Raw genomic sequence first — 15,051 nt, 5'->3', positions numbered from 1 at the left:
TATATAACTCATCAAGTTTTCAGATATTAAAGAACTTAATTAATCTAAATGAGAAAAGTAGGTATAAAATAGTATGGAGTTATAATTATACATCTACACGTAATTTTGAAACTTTATTTAAACATGGATAAGAAAAACATGAAGGAATATTCTTCACCTGCAAAAAACAAAGCATCAAATTCTGTCACCGGCATTGAAATGGCTGCAACTGAAAAACACCAGTTAAGTGAAATAAGCCGGACACAGAAAAATAAATTCTGTACATGGGAGCTAAGATTTCAAAGAAAACGCTGTGTGTATTCAATTGATTGCAAACATACTGTCTTGTCAAGAGAACAATTATTCTGAAGAAGAGCCACACCTAAGCAAACCACTTTGCATCTGAAGCTTCCTTTCAGCTTCCTCTGCTTCTCCAGTTAAGTCTGAGATCCAAAGCATCTTCGCCAGTCAGAATCAGCCCTCAAGGAGCTCTCGCATAACTGAGTTTCCCACAATCTCATAATACTTCTGAAAACAGGAAAAACATTTGGTTTGAGGATAGCTGAATTTCTATGCTTTTAGAAAACTGAGTTAATTAAAAGCTACAGTTCACGAAGGACTAAAATTAGATCCCACTAAATTAAATATGAAGCACTTTGAATTACGAATCCCTTATGGGATTCATATGCTATATGATACATAATGATCCATAAGTCATCATTGTACACCTGTGTTCATTAAATCTCCAACAGATACCTTTATGTAAAAGAGGTCTCTATCTAATCCCACATAATGCTCTATCACAATGTCTCGTACATATAAAATTTATCAAAACAGTTATTGAAATCTCAGTTTCTATAGCTCCCCTTCGTGTTCATCCCTCAGCACAATGTAATATGGCTTCTTTCTCTCTCTCTCCTTGAAAACGCTTCACTTCAGTAACTGATGATCTCTTCCAGATGCCATTACATCCAAGGGGGATTTTTCAATCCTTTCATGGCCGACCACTCCTTTTCTCTTGGCTTCAGTGACAAGGGTCCTCTTCTTTTTCCCCATTCAAAAATCCCACTGTTGATTCCTTCTGCTCCTCTTAATTTCAACAGTTTCAAATTCTTCGTCCCTTGAGGCTTTTCCTCAGCGAACTAATTTTTTCATCATCTTATCTCTAGGCATTACCACCAACACTCACACACTGTGAACTCCAGGAGTTCAATGGCACCTCAAAACCAACATGGCCAAAGATGAACTCATATTCTCCCTAAACCAAGGTATTCTTCTCAGGAATTTTTGCCATGATCCACACAAACTGGAATCCTAGGAGCTACTGCTGCTGTTACTTTCTGCCCCATGCTTCATAATTAATGCATCACCAACACTAATAAATCTTCTTTTACAAATTTCCCTACCTAATCTGTCACCAATTTTATCTGCCACTGCCCCCTCACATTCACTCACGCTACCATTACCAACATCATAGGAAGAATGAAAACAAAGAACAGCTTAATTAAACCTTTTGTTTGCTCAGATTTTGTATAAAGATTTGTCAAATACTTTGACATTTAATATCTCTCCCTATACATTCACGAGCCCATATATATTCATGCACGAACACATCCCTTTAAATTAACAGTGAAGGGTCTCCACTGAATACTGTCAGCATTCAGCTCAATCAATTTTTAGACTCTAGCTAACCCGCGGATATTTGTTTGGCCAAGCATAATAAAAAATGCTTTTTCTCCTCTTAGAGAGAAGATTACTGTAAGGTTACTACTTAACCTTACAGAATGGCATCTAAACATAATTACATCAGTTATAATACTATTTGATCAGCATCCTTACACTGGTTATCCTGGTAAAAATACAGAAATTATCCTGCATTTCATTCCCTTTTACTTAGGAAATACTAAAGGATATTGGGTCAAGTGCCTAATCATAGATCACAGAATATTCAAATAATAAAGAGTGATTTATAAAAAATAACCACTGATTTCAATATTTCATATAAAAAGATAACCCACACATGACCATGCTTTAACACAATATTAGTTATTAGGAATTTGGAAGTAGATGACTTGGTATAACCTGTGGCATACTGTAAATAAGACAGATACACAATATATTTACTTCTAAAATCACACATTAAGCAAACACGCATTAATTATGCTCTGCACGACACATATTTAATATGTGAATATAAATTCACCACAAATATTTGTCTTTTGTATGTATTACAAGCACCTAGAATACTGCTGGAGAGACCAAAGACATTCATTAATTCTGTTGTAACTGAACAGATCATTCAATTTCATTATTTTTAAACTTCTAAAAACTTAATTTGAGAGCAAACAGACAGATCCAAAGAGCTCCCATCTCCTTACTCACTCCTCAAATGACCAGGACAGCTGCAGCCGGGTGAGTACCAGAGCTGGGAGCTGAGAATACAATCCAGGCATTCCACATGGGAGCAACAACCCAAGGATCAGACCCAGCATCATCGCCACCCAGGGTGTGCACTGGCAGCAAATCAGAGTCAGGAGCCAGAACCAGCAACTGAACCCAAATAGTCTGATATAGGGTATAGGCATCTTAACCAGTAGAACTAAATGCACCTTCTAACATATTTTTTAATACATGAATACATCTGTGAAGTAAAATTAAGATGGTCAACTAATAAAATCACATACTGTTTTTTAAATGCAAGCTTTCTTGTTGATTACGACACATTCAAAATGGCTGCCATCTACTCTTCCAGCTGATCCTCACCTTTTAAGATGTTCTTAAAACTCTCCAGGCATATAAGAACTGTTCCTATTTTTAAACTGGCTATTGGAGAAGAAAATTTCAAAGGAAGGTATTATGTCAAACAAAAACAGCAGGTAAGTTAAGAGATGAGAAGAAAATGGTTTGAATGTGACCACTGAGAGCTCACCAACGGAATGAGGGTGATTTTCACAAAAGAGGACAAGAGTAGGAAGCTACAAGATGGACACTCACTGTAGCAGCTTGACCCATGTGGCAAGCCTCTCACATACAGAGAACCAGGACTGAAATGAGAACACAGGATGGCACCAAATCCAGTGGGGAACGTCTCCTTTCCTTAACAATGGGAACTATGCTATGATGTTTTAGATTGGGTAGAACTTTCTCCCAAACCTCTGACTTCTCACTGTTAATCACGGATGGATTAAAGGTGGACACATGATTTCATAATGGAGTCGGAAAGCTGTATCTGCTTGGAGGTGCTTAAGTCATGGCAGAAGCACCCTGGGAAGGTGGTTCTGGCAACAAGTATGATTATTAGAGTTCAAGTTCAGCCTATCAGTTATCCATGTCGGCTTCCTGCATTACCACAGAATGTTTCCTCCACACTCAACATGACCAGCGTCCAGGGCCATGGAGCTACATTATCCTGATCCTGATCGGGCCTCTAAACTCAAAGCTCAAATAAGCCCTTTCTATCCCAAGAAGCTCTTCCAGAATATTGTTGTTAAAGTAACAAAAAGCAGACTAACAAACTACATTAAGAAAGTTTCAAGATAAAGGGTATGTTAAAACTCATTATGAAAATTAGAAGCATATTTTTGTACTGAATAGCTTTTGTTTTGTTCTTAATTTTTAAAAAATATTTATTTTTAGTGGAAAGTCAGATATACAGAGAGGAGACACAGAGAGGAAGATCTTCTATCTGATGAAGATCTTCCAGCCCCAAGTGACCACAACAGCTAGAGCTGCACCAATCCAAAGCCAGGAACCAGGAGCCTCTTCCGGGTCTCCCACACGGGTGCAGAGTCACAAGGCTTTGGGCTGTCCTCGACTGCTTTCCCAGACCACAAGCAGGAAGCTGGATGGAAAGCAGGCTGCTGGGATTAGAACCAGGGCCCACATGGGATCCCAGAATATGCAAGGTGAGGACTTCAAATGCTAGGCTACTATGCTGGGCCCTCTGTTCTTAATTTTTAAAATGTGACAGTATTTTCTTTTCAAATCAGGAAGGATTTATTTATATTTATTTTTAATGATGATAATGTTCACATTTTTAGGACTTAGATTGTTTGATCATTTGTTGATATTCAGTTAGGATGAGATCATTCATTTTTTAAAGATTTATTTCTTTTTGCTTGAAAAGAGAGTAAGAGATAGATAAACAGACAGACAGACAAATCAGTCTTCTGCCTGCTGCTACATTCTCCAAATGGCCTCACAGGTAAGGGGTGGACCAGGACAAAGCCAGGAGCTAGGAGCTTCTTCCAGGTCTCCCTAACAAGGTGAAGGGGCCCAAATACCTGGGCCATCTTTTACTGCTTTCTCAGACCATCAGTATGAAGCTGGATCAGAAGCAGTGTGTCCTGCACAGGAACCAGTGCCCCATGGGATGTCAGCACTGCCAGCAATGGCTTAATGCACTATAAAATGTCGCCGGCCATGAAAGATCACTCATTGAGACTACATTTTACCACTGTGGAGATAAGTATAGTCTAGTCTTCAGAATTTTTCTACAGTTTTCAACAGTCTGGTACTGGTACAGGAACAGAGAAGATCAGTGGAACAGAACAGAAACACCAGAAGGGAGCCCACACATGTATAGTCAACTAATCTTCGACATGAAAACTGAAAATAATCCAGGGAGAAAGCCTGGTCTGTTCAACAAATGCTATTGGTACAACTAGACAACAGCTTACAGAGTTAAGAGGCAAGACCCACATCTGTCACATTACACAAAAATCAGCTCTAAATGGATCAAGGACCCAAATCTACAAGCAGAAATCACCAAACTATTTTTTTAATTTATTTATCAATTACATTGTATTATGTGACACAGTAATCACCAAACTATTAAAGAAAAACATATGAAACACTCTCCAAGATAAAGGACTGGGGCAAGACTTCTTGGAAAAGATTTCAAAGGCGCAAGCAGTCAAAGATAAAATAATCAAATGGGACTACATCAAACTAGAAAACAAAGTGAAGAAGCAACCAACAGAATGGGAAAAAAGCTTTGCACACTACACAAGTGATTGGAGACTAATATCTAGGATTTACAAAGAGCTTCAGAAACCCAGGGACAGTAAAAAAAAAAAAAAAAAAAACTGTGAAGAAATGAGGGAAGGAAATGAACAGACATTTTTCAAAAGAAAAGATTCAAATGGCTAATAGACATATGAAAAGATGCTCAGGAATGTATAGTGATGGTGTAATAGAGACTATCATATTCAGATGTGAAGATACAATAATGCAATATGCATCCATACAATGCAATAGGCATCCCCTACTTTCAAAGAAAAAAAAAGGACTCCCAGTGAAACTGTTGGACATATCTAGACAATGGGATGCCGGACTGTCTAACACTGTCTGTACCAGCAGTGTCGAGGCACACTTAAATAACACACTGATGGACTTACAAGTCCTTCTGAAGTACTATACTACTTTAACAATATGGAGAAAATCAGTTGGGAGTGGGAGTTGGGTGGAGGAAGGTTGGGAAATCCCAGAACCTATGAAATTGTACCATAAATTTTTTTTAAAAAATTGGGAAAAATGACAATAATAATATGATTCTCACTAAAAAAAAATCATTCAATTGGATCAAATGGGATTCATCCTTGTCATTCAGGGATGGTTTAACATATGCAAATCAATAAATGCAATACATCACATCAACAGAATGAAAAATAAAAGCCATATGATCATCTCAGTAGCTGCAGAGAAAGCACTGGATAAAATCCAACACCACGGCATGTTGAAAATCCTAAGCAAGATAATGTTAGAATGAACATTCTACCAGAGAAACAAAGTAATATACAAAAAAACCCAATGCCAGCAAAAAACTCAGTGGGCAAAGAGTAGAAGTTTTTCTCTTAGGATCTAGAAGTGGACAAGGATGTCTACTTTCACCACTGCTATTAAACTTAATATTGGAATTCATCACTACAGCTATTAGGCAAGAGAAAACAAATTAAGTAAGACCCCCCCCTACCTCCCACCTTCTATAAAAAATCAACTCTAAATGGATCAAGGACCTAAATGTGCACCCAGAAACCAAAAAAACTAGTAAACAGTTAAAGGAAAACACACAAAAGATTGGCATTGGCAAACTCTTCTTAGAATAATCACCAAAGACAGGCAGTCAACTCAAAATAAACAAACGGGACTACATTAAACTAAGAGGCTTCATACAGCAAAGGAAACGATCCACAAAGTGAAGAAGCAACCAACAGAATGGGAGAACATCGGCATACTACAAAACAATACAGGACTGATATCCAGGATTTACAAAGAGCTTCAGAAACTCAACAACAGCAAAACAACCAACCCTGGGGCGGGGCGGGTGTGAATGAAATGAGTACACATCTTTTAAAAGAACAAATTCAAATGACTAATAGATGCATGAAAAAAAAAAAAAACGCTCAGGCTCCCTTGCTACCAGGAAAATACAAATAAAAACCACATTGAGATATCACCTAAATCCAGTGAGATTGGCCTACATTTGAAAATCTAAAAACAACACCTGTTGGTGTTGCTGTGGGAAGAGAAGTACCCAACTCCATTGTGGTTGGAAGTATAGGTGAATACAGCTACTATGGACATCAGTCTGGAAGGTGCTAAATTGACATGTTGCACAACCCAGATATCCCACTTCTGGGAAAATATCCAAAAGAAATTAAGATTTTCTTTGCATATGAGAAAGTACATGTAAACCTGTATTTACAGCAGTACAATCTATAATAGCAAAAACATGGAAACAATCCAGATGCTTGTTAAATGAGGAATGGGTCAAGAAATAGTGGCATATCTACTCTATGGAATACCAGTCAGACATTAAAAAGAATAAAATTCTACTACTTGCAACACAATCGCCCCACCTTGAGATCATTCTGCTCAATAATGAAAACATTTATAAATGTACATAAGTAACACAAATTTGGAAAGAAGTCAATCCCAAAATGACAAATACAAGATAGTCTCTCTGATACAAGGCAAATGTCATGCAAAGTACAAGATCAATAGAGATACAGAAAAACATACGTGTACCTTAATTCATCTGGAGGAACTATATAATGGAGAATAGCATACCAAGAAGGCAAAGCATCTTCTGGTATGCATCTCTACTCCTAAATAAAAGATGGCTCACAAAGAAACTTAAAAATACCTTGAAAATAGGATGCTGGACTTTCTACATTGTCTATACCTACAATGTTCTGATACTTGTAAATAGCAGAATGATGGACTTGTGATGGTCATGAAGGACTATAATATTGTAATAACATGTAAAACAATGTGTGGGGAAATCGTGGGTGGAAGAGAAAATCCTTGTATCTGTGGAACCATATAAAAATTTTTTTAAGAATTAATATCATGATATCCATATGTACTAAGAGCGATTTACACATCCAATGTGATCCCAATAAAAATATCTGTGACATAGTTCTCAGATCTAAATGTTGCTAAAATTCATATAAAAAAAAACAGACACAGGTACCTAAACCAACTTTAAACAACCAAAACAAACTCAGAGGTATCACAATACCAGACTGGAAGGCATATCACAGAGCAGTGGTCATCAAAGCAGCCTGGTTCTGACCCAAAACAGACAGGAAGATCAACAGAACAGAATCGAAATCACAGAACTGAATCCATACATGTGCAGCAACTAATTTTAACAAGTAAATCAAAATCAATCCTTGAGAAAGGAGTCTCTTCAGCAAATGCTCCTTAAAAATCAGATCTACAAGCATAGAAGTATGAAATAAGATCCCTGCCTTACACCTTACCCAAAAACAAGCTCACTGTAATTCAAGGATCTTAATCTACAACCTAAGGACCTCAAATTACAAGAGGAAAACATTGGCAAAGAACTCAAAAGCATGGGCAACTCAAGCAAAGATAAACAGGATTACATCAAGCTAATGTTGGGGTACAGCCTGTGACAGCCAGCACCCATTGACAAGTGGACAAATGAAATTTGGCTGGGTCCCACAACCTCTGTCCTAAAGGTGGATCCTAACAGCAATGGAATAGCAATTGCATCCTCAACCACTTCCCCCACATCCTAAATGAGCCAGGATACTGGAAGTTCAATTAGTCTAGGTGTTTTTAGCTACCAGCCCTGTTCCTGTTCCTGTCCATCCTAAGGAGCACTAATCAACTCCTTAGCCCACAACACTTAAGTATTCGCTCCTGCCCACCTGTGACTCACCTATCAACTGAGAGGGGACGGTATTGTGTTGTGTGTAACCACTCCCCTCACAAGCCCCTTTAAAAAGGCCCATGAAGCAGGGGCTCTCTCTTTCTGGCTAGGTGCTTCCGTTTCTCTGGCACCCTGACTCTTGGCTGACCCAGGACAGGTAATCCCCTGAGCGTGGTCCCTGTGTGCTGCTTAGATGGGACAATGGTTATTACAATGTTGTTTCTGGTCTGTGTGCTATCTGGAGTTCCAGGAGGGGTGAGGCCTAGCAGTAGTAGAATGTGGGCAGAGAAGCCAGGGAAAGGTGAATGTCTGCAGCTTTGTAAGTGTGTCCAGGTTCTTTGTAAGTGTGTCCAGGTTATTTGTTTCATGTCTCTTAGGATAACATATATTGTTGGGGAAGCTGGGACATAGGTCTTCAGCTTAATGGATGGACTTAAGGATGATGACCATTTGTTTATTTGGGGATTATGATTGGTTGGATTATGATTAGGTGGATCGCTGTATGGACTTGTGATTTCTACTGTGCTCTATTAACACCAAGCTTGATTAATAAAGACTCCTTAATAAACCTTAGACATGTCTGGTGTGATCTCGCTCGCACCCTGCAACACTAAGAAGTTTCTGCATGTTAAAGAAAGCAATCAACATATGAAGAAGAATGAAAAAACATTTGTAAAAATGTAACACAGAGAGTATTAATATCCAGGATCTAAAAACAGCTCAAGATCTCAACAACATAACAAATGTTCCAGTTAAGAAATGGGCAGGGCCCAGCACCATGGCCTAGCGGCTAAAGTCTTCGCCTTGCACGCGCCAGGATTCCATATGGGCGCCAGTTCTAATGCTGGCAGCCCTGCTTCCCATCCAGCTCCCTACTTGTGGCCTGGGAAAGCAGTCGAAGATAGCCCAAAGCCTTGGGACCCTGCACCCGCATGGGAGACCCGCAAGAGGATCTGGGCTCCTGGCTTCAGATCAGCACAGCACTGGCCATTATGGTCATTTGGGGAGTGAATCAACGGACGGAAGGTATTTCTCTCTGTCTCTCTTCCTCCCTGTATATATCTGACTTTGCAGTAAAAATAAATAAAGGTTGAAAATAAAAAAAATGGGCAAAGGACTTGAACAGACATATTTACAAAGATTAAATACAAGTGGCCAACAAATACAAAACAGATACTCATCAGGGAAATGCAGATAAAAATCACAATGAGATTTTACCTCAACCCACTTAGGATGAAAATCATGCAAAAATAAAAAACAATAAGTGCTGGAGAAGATAGGGGTGGGTGAAAAGGTACCCTGACCCACTGATAATGCAAATGTAACCTAATACAATCATTATGGAGATTCTTCAGAGTTGAAAATAGATCTACTATATGACCCAGCCAACCCACTCCTGGAAATTTACCCAAATACATTAAATCAGCACACACAAGGGCTAGATATATACCCATATTGTTTGTAGCTCCCTGTCTGTGGTCTGGGAAGGCAGCAGAGGACAGCCCAAAACTTTTGGATCCTGCACCCAAATGAGAGACACAGAAAAAAACCCTGGCTCCTGGCTTCGGACTGCCTCAGCTCTGGCTACTGCGGACACTTAGGGAGTGAACCAACAGATGGAAGATCTTTGACTCTATAAATCAGAGATCCTGCTCTCTGTGAATCTACCTTTACAGGAAAAATAAAATACATTTCAGACATCCAGGAACTGCTGGAACCACAGCAATTTTCGGGCTTCAGCCAGCTCCGTTTACCGGCACCTGAGCACTCCGTGATAAGCCTGACTTGCTGGACGCCTCGCTTCTCTTCCCAGAGTACTGACCTGTACTTTCTTGGTCTCCATTGCAAGACACTCCACAACTCCTTAATCCTGCACAGGTTAGAGGGCTCAAGAACCCACCCCTGTGGTAATTTATCTATAATGAAAAACTAAGTAATCTCACTCATTCAATTCTAACAGCTTTAAAAACTATTCATACACTAATGGCTCCCAACCTCATTATTTCTTTCCCTATCTTTCCCTTGAACTCAACCTCATGTGTAACTTACAAACATACACTTGGTGTCTAAAACACATTTCAACATACCCAAAAGCTTTTGCCTTACCCTGAAAACCTGTTCTTACTCCACAGTGTTTCATATTTGATGGAATGGCCAATTGCCTTATACTTCAAGCCAAAACCTTACAGATAATTGGTCAATTATTTCTTTTTTGTCAGGTTATACAAAACAAAAACAAATTCTATCAGCTGTATCTCTCAAATTATACACAGACTCTGCTCACATGTCACTTGCTTTATTAGCCTGGTCAAAGATGCTATCATCTCTCCCACTCATTATTCGTAATAACAACTGTTCTGAATTCTGACTTTGCGCCACTATAATTTATTTTTCACTCACCACTCAGAATGATGTTTATGTCAAAACACTTTACTGTGACATGACAAGAAGAAGTCACAAAGCAGTCAAGTAACTTTCCTAGAGTTCAAGTTCATATGAGGAATGGAATACTGTTATCTCTTGTAATCTGTGGGGCATTATTAGTTCCTGAACTCCTAATGACATTCTCCCACATACTTTAAATCACCTCTAGATTATGCATAAAATCTAATACAATTATTCATAAGTAATTGCTACTCTGCATTGGTAAGAGAAAAATGACAAAAAAAATCTGGGTATGTTCGGTACATATGCAAATTTCTTTTGAATGTGATCAATCATGGTTGATACAGATGCAGAACCCACTGGATTTGGGGGACTCACTGTACTTACAACCTACTCGGGAATAAAACTGGGTTTTAAAATGATATAAGACAAAGAAAGTCAAGTAGTATTGAAAGTAACATTTAAAATGTTCACAGAACTGAAGGCAGAAATCTTTAATGGTCAGAAATAGCAATTTATAAACATAGTCAGTAAATATTTGCTGTAGGCTATGTCACAAATTGTGTGACACCACAGTGACCTGACAGAGGTCACACACTCCATAACTTTGGTGATTCAGAATGGATGTATTAGTTGGGACACAATTTCCTATAATACATGATACACAGCAAAGCAAAGGGTATACAAAGGCTAATGTAGGAACGGTACTGCAAGAAAATAATATACTTCAGACAGCAAACCTATGGGTAACTCATAATTTCATTTGGCTTTTTACCTTCCCTACTTTTTTTTTTACATAGTGGTAATATTCAGTTCTTTAGCAACAACAACACCTGATTCATATTCTTGTAATCTTACTATTATTATTAGTTTCTATTTTGGCCATTTAGGTAAGCCCCACACAGGCAGAGAAAATTCAGTTTTTTATCATACAGTTTGTGGCTTTTGAAAAACGTATGTAGTTGTATGATACCCACCATAACCAAGATATAGGGCAATCCTATCACGTACAAACACATCCTCAGAAACCCCCCATTCCCTTTTAAAATACACACCACTTCAAAAGCCCTATTCCTTGTTAGACATCAATATGTTTTCCATTATTATTGTTTTGGCTTGTTTAGAATTCTGTATAACTGGACTAAAATAGTGTCAGGACACTCGATTCTGACACGTTTAACGTTACATATCTGAAAGCACACGTTGGGGGTTTAACGGTTCATTCCCTTACTGCTGAAGGACATCCAGACGGCTTCAAGTCACAGCAACTATCAACAAATCTGCCATTAACATTGATACTCAGGTTTTAAGTTCAGCTAGATAAAAACGGAGAGGTGAAATTGGAACTACTGGTTTAAGTGAGAAGTGTCTATCTGACTTTCTGTGAGAATACCATTTATTATCCACTATCATTGCACAACTCGGCATTTCCAGCAACAGACTGAAAACTGCGGGGCAGTGACACTCCAATGGCCCCACACCCTTACCAATAGGGCAGTGACACTCCAATGGCCCACACCCTTACCAACACAACTTGGCATTCCCAGCAACAAGCTAAGAACTGCAGGGCAGTGACATGCTAATGGCCCCACATCCTCACCAACAGTGCAGTGACACTCTGATGGCTCCACACCCTTACCCCAACAGGGCAGTGACACTCTAATGGGCCCATACCCTTACCAACAGGGCAGTGACACTCTGATGGCCCCACACCCTTACCAACAGGGCAGTGACACTCTGATGGCCCCACATCCTCACCAACAGTGCAGTGACACTCTGATGGCTCCACACCCTTACCCCAACAGGGCAGTGACACTCTAATGGGCCCATACCCTTACCAACAGGGCAGTGACACTCTGATGGCCCCACATCCTCACCAACAGTGCAGTGACACTCTGATGGCACCACACCCTTACCAACAGGGCAGTGACACTCTAATGGGCCCACACCCTTACCAACAGGGCAGTGACACTCTGATGGCCCCACATCCTCACCAACAGTGCAGTGACACTCTGATGGCTCCACACCCTTACCAATAGGGCAGTGATATTCTAATGGCCCCACTCTCTTACCACACTATTTTTTCAGCTGACTTTTGGATGATGTCTTCTTGGTGGGCATGCACGGGTGGGTACCTCATGACCGTCTCTATTTGCATTTCCAAAACGGCTAATGAGACTGGTCAGCCCAGTCCCAGCTGCTGTTTCCAACTAGCCTACTGCTTGTGTTCCTGGGAAAGCGGCAGCTAACGGCACTCCCTGGCCTGATTCCAGGCTCCTCTTCTTGCCCATTCCTGCTGTTCTAGGCATTTAGGGACTGAATCAGTGGATACAAGTTTTTTTCTCTCTCTCTCACTTTCAAATAAATAAATAAATTTTTACAATTCTGTTATTTTCTTCAAAATTCCAAATGTTAGCTTAGGAAGAAATGAAACATTAATGATATCAAGTCTCTCACTGAATGGTAATGGACTATTTCTCTATTATGTAATTTTCTGATTTTCCCCCTTACTGTTTTCTAATGTTTCGAAAATACAACCGCAGAACACAATTGGTTAGATTTCCACTGAAGTACTTGATATTAATTCCCTGATGCTTTCATGTTTTCAAACTTCCATTTTTATCACAATATAGAAATATATATATTCAGAATCATTCACCATAGAGAGCCAACTTACTAGGTTTATCTATATCTATCTATGTATAGATAGATATAGTTTAATCTATCTATATCTATATCTATATATATATATATACATTGTATCTTGAATTTTTGAATTATGTGGTACAATTTCATACAGACTGGGATTCACCCCTCAAACTCCCACCCCCGAACTTACTAGTTTTACAAGCATCTTTCTTTGTTCCGTAGATTCCTTGAGATTATCCAGAGATGACAACATCTCTGCTATCAGAAATAGCATTATACTTAACTTTTCAAACTTTTTTTTTTTTTTGAAAAACGTATTTATTTCTTTTGAAAGTCAGTCAAGGAGAGACAGGGATTCTTTCATCTGTTGATTCAAGTCCCAGATGGTCTTCCAGGTTAGGGCTGGGCCAGGCGAGAGGCAGAAGCTTTGAACACATCTGTCATGCAGGTGCCAGGGGCCCAAGCACTTGGACCACCTTCCACTGCTTTCCTAAGCCATTAGCCAAGAGTTGTATCAGGAGCAGAGCAGCCAGGACTTGAACTGGCAATCCTTACGGGATGTAGTTTTACAGATAGTGAATCTACCAGCTACACCATAATGTCACCCTTTCTTATGAAAAAAAAAAAAAAAAGATAGGACTACTCAAGTAATTTAATCCAAAGTCAAGCTTCTTTGACTTTTCCTTTTCTTACTTAACAGTCAAGGACATGACCACTATGTCTTTTTTCCAACTTCAGGTTTTTCACTCTTATGCAAAATGCCAGATATAGTCTTTTCATGGGTGCCTTTTATCAGCTTGGGTGTGCTCCACTGTATTCCTAACCTGTGGAGAGGTGTTTATTTTTTATTATGAGGGAATGCTGAATCTTGTTAAATGCTTTCTCTGCATTGACTGAGATGACAATATGGTTTTTCTGGGCTGACACGGTGAATTACACTGACTCGTCTTCAAATGCTGAACCTGTCTTGCACTTCCAGAACTAACATAGTCACGACATATTCTCCCTCTGAATACAGGAATGGATTTGATGTCCTGGTGTTTTGTGAGGAATTACGACCATGCATTCTTGAGAAACAACGGTTCTGATAGTAGGGCGTGCTAGCACCCTAAGATTAGTCTGAAGCATTGCCTTCTTTTCCACATTGTGGAAAAACTTACATTACCTTCACAAAGTTCTCCCTCTCTCTTTCTTCCTCTCCTCTCCTGGCGTCTTTTCCTCATCTTTCTTCCTCCCTCCTGCTCCTTTTTCTTTCCTTTCCTTCCTTCCCGCTGTCTTTATTTGACAAGTAAAATGACAAAGAATTAAATGTGCTGATTTACCCTACCAATGACCACAATATTTGAGGCTAGGCAGGTGAAAACCAGCCTGGGTCTCCTACATGGGTGGCAGAGGCACAACCGCTTGGCCATTGCCAGCTGCCTTCCAGGATGTCCATTAGAAGCTTGCGGGAACTGGGAGGGGACGCGAGCCAGGACTCAGGCCCTCCTTTCTGGGCTGCAGGTAGCCCATGTTGTAATGGCTCCATTCTCCAGTCCAGCTTCCTGCTAATGCACACCCCGGGCTGAGTAGGTGAAAGCTGAACTCATGGGAGTCTACTTGGAGTTCCTGGCTCTTGGCCTCACCCTGACCCAATCTAGTCACCAAGGACACTGGGCGAGTGAACCACTGGATGCAAGAATTCTGTTTCTCTGCCTTTCATATGCATGTAGCTTTTAAATTTTTATGAAAAAAATAGATAAAACTATTCAAGTTATTTATCCCATTTTGAGTGAGCTCTAGCAGTTCACAAATTTCAAGGAATTTGTCCATTTCAACAAAGCTCCTAAATTTATAGGCAGTAAACTGCTTAG

At 39.6% G+C, this 15,051-nt stretch overlaps 1 protein-coding gene across 2 annotated transcripts in view; it reads right to left on the bottom strand.

Annotated features, from left to right (window-relative positions):
* RABGAP1L (RAB GTPase activating protein 1 like) overlaps positions 1-15,051 on the bottom strand; it is a 614,224-nt gene that overhangs the window by 439,642 nt on the left and 159,531 nt on the right. The window lies entirely within an intron of this gene.

Source organism: Ochotona princeps, chromosome 2 (genome assembly GCF_030435755.1).
Source record: "Ochotona princeps isolate mOchPri1 chromosome 2, mOchPri1.hap1, whole genome shotgun sequence".
Classification (NCBI taxonomy): Eukaryota; Metazoa; Chordata; class Mammalia; order Lagomorpha; family Ochotonidae; genus Ochotona; species Ochotona princeps.
Note: the sequence above shows the minus strand (reverse complement) of the source record. Positions and strands in the feature narration are given on the sequence as shown.